General features: G+C 43.7%; 1 long non-coding RNA gene across 2 annotated transcripts in view; it reads right to left on the reverse strand.

Annotated features, from left to right (window-relative positions):
• LOC127024659 (uncharacterized) overlaps positions 1 to 5,641 on the reverse strand; it is a 93,576-nt gene extending 87,935 nt beyond the window's left edge. For both annotated transcript variants that reach the window (XR_007767587.1, XR_007767588.1), the window contains exon 1: positions 5,580 to 5,641. This is a non-coding gene — a long non-coding RNA (uncharacterized LOC127024659). The remainder of the gene's footprint in view (positions 1 to 5,579) is intronic.
• Positions 5,642 to 6,000: the final 359 nt, after the last annotated feature.

The raw sequence follows: 6,000 nt of genomic DNA on the forward strand, positions 1-6,000 counted from the left end.
TTCCCATGGGCTACAGTTCTTCACGAACTGCTCCAGCATGGATCCCATCCATGGGGTGCAGTCCTTCAGGAACAGACTGCTCCCATGGGGTCACAAGTCCTGCCAGCAAACCTGTTCCAGTGTCGCCTCCTCTCTCCACAGGTCCTGCCAGGAGCCTGCTGCAGCACAGGCTTCCCACGGGGTCACAGCCTCCTTCAGGCATCCACCGGCTCTGGCGCAGGGTCCTCCATGGGCTGTAGGTGGATATCTGCTCCACCATGGACCTCCATGGGCTGCAGGGGGACAGCCTGCCTCACCATGGTCTTCACCAAGGGCTGCAAGGGAATCTCTGCTCCGGTGCCTGGAACACCTGGAACTGACCTTGGTGTCTGCAGAGTTGTTTCTCTCACATATTCCCACTCCCTCTCCAGCCGCAATTGCTGCTGTGCAGTAACTTCTTTTCCTTTTCTTAAATATGTTATCCCAGAGGCGCTACCACTGTTGCCGATGGGCTCGGCCTTGGCCAGCAGCGGGTCCATCTTGGAGCCGGCTGGCATTGGCTCTATCGGACACAGGGGAAGCTTCTAGCAGCTTCTCGCAGAAGTCACCCCTGTAGCCCCCTGCTACCAAAACCTTGCCACACAAACCCAATACAATTATCAACACTGTTTTCAGCACAAATCCAAAACATAGCCCCAGACTAGCTGCTATGAAGAAAATTAACTCTATCCCAGCCAAATCAGCACCTCCATGAAGCTGTTTGTAGGATTGCTTTTCAAAACAGAACAACTCTAATTTATGTTAGAAGGTTGTGTTTCATAATCTAAGAGATCACAAAATTCTAAGTATACTTTGACAAGTGTCCTGGTTTCAGCTGGGACAGAGTTAACTCTTCTTATTAGCTGGTACAGTGGTGTGTTTTGGATTTAGTGGGAGAATAATGTTGATAACACACTGATGTTTTAGTTTTTGCTAAGTAGCACTTATCTTAAGGATTTTTTCAGTTTCCCATGCTCTGCCAGCAAGCAGGTGCACAAGAAGCTGGGAGGGAGCATAGCTAGGACAGCTGACCAACTAGCCAAATGGACATACCATACCATAGAACATCATGCTCAGTATATAAACGGGGGGGAGGTGGCCAGGCTGCTTGGGCATTGGTCAGCAGGTGGTGAGCAATTGCATTGTGCATCACCATTCCCCCCCCTCCCTTTTTTGTTATATTCTTTTCATTACAATTATTATTATATTTCATTATTATTATTGTTAGCATTATATTTTACTTTAGTAATTAAACCGTTCTTATCTCAACCCGTCGGTTTTACCCTCTTTCCTGATTCTCCTCCCCATCCCACTGGGAGTGGGGGGGGGCAGGGGGCCCGGGGCGCGGAGCTATGGAGCACAGGAGCAGATGCATGGTGCTTAGCTGCTGGCTGGGGTTAAACCATGACACAAGAAAAAGCTAAGACTGGTGTTTGCTTTTAGCCTAGTCTGATCAAGCTCAGTTTCTGCATGTGAGTATGTGTGTGCTTTTATCTACCTCCCTCATCCAACTAAATAACTATTAAGCCAATTTCAGCAACATTGGACAGAGTAAAGGTCTTTGAAGTAGGTCTCAATATTCTGGATGTCAAATTTTCTACAAAATTACTGGAAACAGGTAGCTAGGTAGAGATGAAAGGCCATCCATTGCCTGCACTGAGTACGTTACAGTGTGACCTCAATTCATACTAAGCCTCAGGGAACGTATAGAGGATAGAGAAGTGCTGAGTGTCCCAGCATGAGAAAAGTCTCCGTCTGCACTCAAATCTTTATTAACTGTGACAAAGAATCCTACCATGGGACTCCAAGCCACCAGGAACCAGACCTCATTACTGTCACTGTCCACCAAACCACTTTCCCCATTCCGTTCAGGTGTGTTAGCAACCTGCATGAGTAATCTCCCCAGAGAAAAGCCCTTTCTCTGCTGTATAAAGCCATTAGTCTTTGGGTTGATGTCTCAAAAAAAACCCCTCCTGTACAGTCTGTTTGATCTCATCACATTATCACTTATCACGGTGCAAGCACTGTTCTGTTCCTGAATCCAAACTTCAGAAGCTGAGAAGGTATGTAGGATGTCACATGTCATACAAGGAGGCTGAAAACCATGTAGATACTGGTATTCATGTTCATGCATTGCACTTTCAACTGACTGTAACTGATCCTGCTCTGTGCCTAGTGTGAATCTATGGAGAGGAGCTAAGACAAACTTAACAGCTGCTTTTTTTCTTTTTTCTTTCTTTTTTCTCTCTTTAGTGTCTTTATTATAAAAAGACAGCCAAGGAAGGTTTAAACCCCAGCACACATCAGAGTTGCTCAAATTCATACCCAACTGCCAGTAGCACCAGCTATTTCAGCAGCTACAATACAGACATACAACTCTCTCCTAGGAATGCCCTGCACACTGAGAGACAGAGGAAGACATGAATAACATATTGGCTCTAAGAAACTTAGGTATTCAAAGTCTTTAGGCTATTTCTTGTTCTCACAGAAGCAGAAGACAAAGGTGCCCTGTTTGTTTTAATAAGCACAGGTTTTGATTATTTTTTTCTGTACTTCCTCATCTTCCTGGCTAGTTAACTAAAACGTAGCACAAAATACAGCTTGTAAAAAACATGAGACATATGGTGTTCACAGAGAGGGGAGTGGCTGCAGAGATGCCTGCAGAGCATGTTGGATGCTGGGAGATGGAAAGAAAAGGATTTCAGTAGAGCATTTTATTAACAATTGCTTTTTTCCTTATCTCTGATTACACTTGCATTTTTTAGAACTTGCTCAGCTTTCTCCTACTGTACAGCTCAGATGCTGAAATGAGTAGGGATAACACGCAGATCTAAATCAGTCATTTGTTGTCTAGCATTTCCTTGGGATATCAAGGTGGATTGGCTACCTCAAATCCCTTCCTTCAGCTGGTATATCTGTCAGAGTATAAGAAATGCTTCAGCACTGTTTCTGATCTTTTAACAGTAATTTTCAAGCCTCCTGGAATATATTGTTTTGTGTAATATCTTTATCAATGATCTGGATGAGGGGATCAAGTGCACCCTCAGTCAGTTTGCAGACAACAGCAAGTTGGGCAGGAGTGTTGATCTGCTTGAGGATAGAAAGGCTCCACACAGTGATCTGGACAGGCTGGACCAATAGGCCAAGGTCAGTTGTATGAGATTCAACAAGGCCAAGTGCCAGGTCCTGCACTTGGGTTACAACAACCCCATGCAACGCTACAGGCTTGGGGAAGAGTGGCTGGAAAGCTGCCTGGTGGAAAAGGACCTGGGGGTGTTGGTCAACAGCTGGCTGAACGCGAGCCAGCAGTGTGCCCAGGTGGCCAAGAAGGCCAAGAGCATCCTGGCTTGTATCAGAAATAGCACGGCCAGCAGGACTAGGGAAGTGAGGCCACACCTTGAATACTGTGCTCAGTTTTGGGCCCCTCACTATAAGAAAGACATTGAGGTGCTGGAGCGTGTCCAAAGAGCAGCAATGAAGCTGGTGAAGGGTCTAGAGCACAAGTCTTATGAGGAGCGGCTGAGGGAACAGGGGTTGTTCAGTCTGGAGAAGAGGAGGCTGAGGAGAGACCTTATTGCTCTCTACAACTACCTGAAAGGAGGTTGTAGCGAGGTAGGTGTTGGTCTCTTCTCCCAGGTAAGAAGTGATAGGATGAGAAGAAACAGCCTCAAGTTGAGCCAGAGGAAGTTTAGATTGAATATTAGGAAAAATTTCTTCACCAAAAAGGTTGTCAAGCACTGGAACAGGCTGCCCAGGGAAGTGGTTGAGTCACCGTCCCTGGAGGTATTTAAAAGACGCATAGACGTGGCACTTCGGGACATGGTTTAGTGGTGGACTTGGCAGTGTTAACAGTTAGACTCGATGATCTTAAGGGTCTTTTTCAACCTAAATGATTCTATGTTTACCAGTCAAAGAGCCAACGCTGAGTGACATCACTATACAGGCCTGTAGCATAAGAGTACCTTGAGTTTTCCTCAAAGTACAGACTTGCAAAACTGATCCTGCACCCTATTACCATCCTTTTAACTGCCCTCCATTCCCAAATTTCCCTCTATAGTCTCAGTATAAAAGTCTACAAGGGAATGAGAGGTATTCTTTGTCTAACTTTGGCTGTGCCTTGTGTAACAGAAATACCAACCCCTGCATTATGATCCTGTAATCACTTACAGCAATGAGTATCTATTTTCACTTCCATGACAGTAGTGGAGACAAAAAATCTGAAGAAAGAATATTCACGTAACTTAAAAAGCACATTGTCTGCCCCATTTTCCTCACTTTGCCTTCCTTCCCTGGGAACATGAAGTATAAGCAACCGTAGATTTGAATCACCACAGAACAAGGGTGTTAGCATTAGTCTCTGAACACCTTACCTATGCTGGCTGCTGACAAACCTTTTGCTGCTTGTACTTTCTCATCGCTTTTATGCTGCCAGTGTTTGACAATGTTTAGTGAAATTCAGAGACACCAGTCAGCAGTGCTCAACAGCACTGAGCATGAGTGATTAACTCGGGACACAGATCTTTTGGTAATGGAGACCATGTAAGAACTTAGGTAATTTGTGTATGGAAAGATGGTGACTTGGTAGTATGTGATTACAGTATTCGCTAGCTCTCAGCAACAAATAACCTCTGCCCACAAGTAACATCAGTGAAGTAATTAAAAGAAAGAAAACAACTGATTCTACTTGGCCAAAATGGGACTTTTGGGACATTACTGCAACAAAATCAGAACATCAAAACAATCAATAACTCTTGCAAAATACTTTTGACAACTTTTGTGTTTCTGAGTAAGATGGCTTGAGCCCTTTCCCACTGGGCATCATTCTTGGGTAATTTAATTAGCTCTGGACAACTATCTAATGCTTACACCAAGTTTATCCCTGCTGGCTTCAACCAGAATTTCCAGCAGTACCCCTTATTTGGCCTGCTTCATTTAATGTACTCTCACAACTTACAGCCCCCTCCTTATCACAATTCTTTTTCCTCACTGCAAAATTTTTCTTCAACACCAATACCTTTTGAGCATCTATTTCTTACTTCAGCTCTGTGGGTGGAGCAAGGGCAACAAGCACAGACTCAGTTTCCTAAAGGAGGAATAACTTATTCTTCCATTCCCACCTCAAATTCCATGTGCTTCCCTTGATACATACTGATCACACAGACAGGATGAGGATAAAGTAAATACGGAGGGTAACGTTTGGAAACTGGTAATTAACAAGGAATTTATCATGCAGTACAAAGTAATGTGCCATAATGCTACCTGCAACTTTTAAAAACTTGCTTATAAACTGGAAGAAGACTAATGAAGAGTGATTAGCACTACATACTTATATTCTGCACACTGGGAGAGAAGGATTATATCACAGTAAAAAAAGTCATAGGCTTCAGCAGTTAGATTCTTAATTCTGAAAGATACTATCAAAAAGCTTGGCAGTAAAAGAATCTAGCTGAGAGTTGAAGTTCTGCTGTCTGTTTAGCAAATGACCAAGACATCTCACATCAGCTTGCATACCTACTTGGAACAAAGTGAAGGATCTACTCTAGTTTCTCCATAGGACTCACCATGTTTTGGGGGAGGGTCAGCAGAAGGTTCTCAGGGAAAGTGCAAGCCTTGAGTACACATCCATCCTAAAACAAGTCAGGAGAACAATAACATTGATTTTTCACATCTTTTTCTACACATACTAATTAAAGACTCTCTAAGGACCTAAAAGACTGCATTACAACATTTCAATTCCCCTTTTTTATAAAATGGTTTGATTTAAATAAACATATAGAAAAAACAGAGAAGTCTCAACTCAAGTATAAAACTGGCTGTGACTGTGTTCTCCCCTACTGTTTGCCAAGCAAAGCTGCTGAAGCTGTACCCCTATAAACAGAGGCAGAAAAGGCACCATCTCATTCAAAACCCCTTGTTGGATATGACCAGAGCCAGTTTGAGTCTATGACAGAAACATAAAAGCAAGTTACCTGATTGCAGAGG

This window comes from Gymnogyps californianus, chromosome 1, assembly GCF_018139145.2.
Source record: "Gymnogyps californianus isolate 813 chromosome 1, ASM1813914v2, whole genome shotgun sequence".
NCBI lineage: Eukaryota > Metazoa > Chordata > Aves > Accipitriformes > Cathartidae > Gymnogyps > Gymnogyps californianus.